This window comes from Arachis ipaensis, chromosome B02 (genome assembly GCF_000816755.2).
Source record: "Arachis ipaensis cultivar K30076 chromosome B02, Araip1.1, whole genome shotgun sequence".
Lineage (NCBI taxonomy): Eukaryota > Viridiplantae > Streptophyta > Magnoliopsida > Fabales > Fabaceae > Arachis > Arachis ipaensis.
Window position 1 is genome coordinate 86154778 of NC_029786.2, and position 848 is coordinate 86155625.

Sequence of the window (848 nt, forward strand, 5' to 3'; positions counted from 1 at the left end):
TATTACTTAATATAAAAAATATAAAACTCTATAATTACAACATGCATCGTAAAATTACCATTAAGTAACTATTTATTAATTATTTTTTCACATGCAATTTCATAAAAAGGTCGTCGTTTTTCACTCATTGTAGATGTGTCAGTATTAAGTATTTATATATCAATTTTTTTCCTTTCTTTAGCTATTCTTTTTATTTCTCTTTCTTTTACATTTATCTCCATTTTTTTAACAGACCTTTAAATTTATAATTTTTGTTCCTTCATTGTTGTTTGAATTTGTAACTCCTTTTCTTTAATTGGCATAATCTTTTCTCTATGTACCCTCTTCTCTTTTCTTTTTTCTGTCCATTAATTCCTTTTTTCTAACCTTTTTAATATCTTTCATGAGAGAGAATTTTTTAACGATGAATGTTTTTTTTTCGCTAAGGTCTTCTGACATTTGTACTTTTTCTTTATCCTTTTTTTTTGTTCTTCTTTAGACTAGAATGTATTAGAGTCTGAGTGGATGGATTAGAAGAGCTACCAACACTAAATGAATCATGTGTTGATGCACCGAATTGAGTTAAAAATAGTAAGAATATTGGAGTAATATTTTCGATAAAAGTTAAATATGGATGAAAATGGATAATGTGGTCTTTATGAATTTTGATTATTTGGTTGAAAAATAGAAAATTGATTATTATAAAGAATTTGAAAATTGAAATTAGAAATATTTTGAGTTCGGACTTTAAAATATATTTGGTAGCGTCAAGTTTTGATTTTGAATTTGAGAGTCTAAAGTAAAGGTTAAGATTGTTGAGTATTTGAATTTTGAAAAAAAAATTGTAAGTAATTGAAATGAGTTGAATT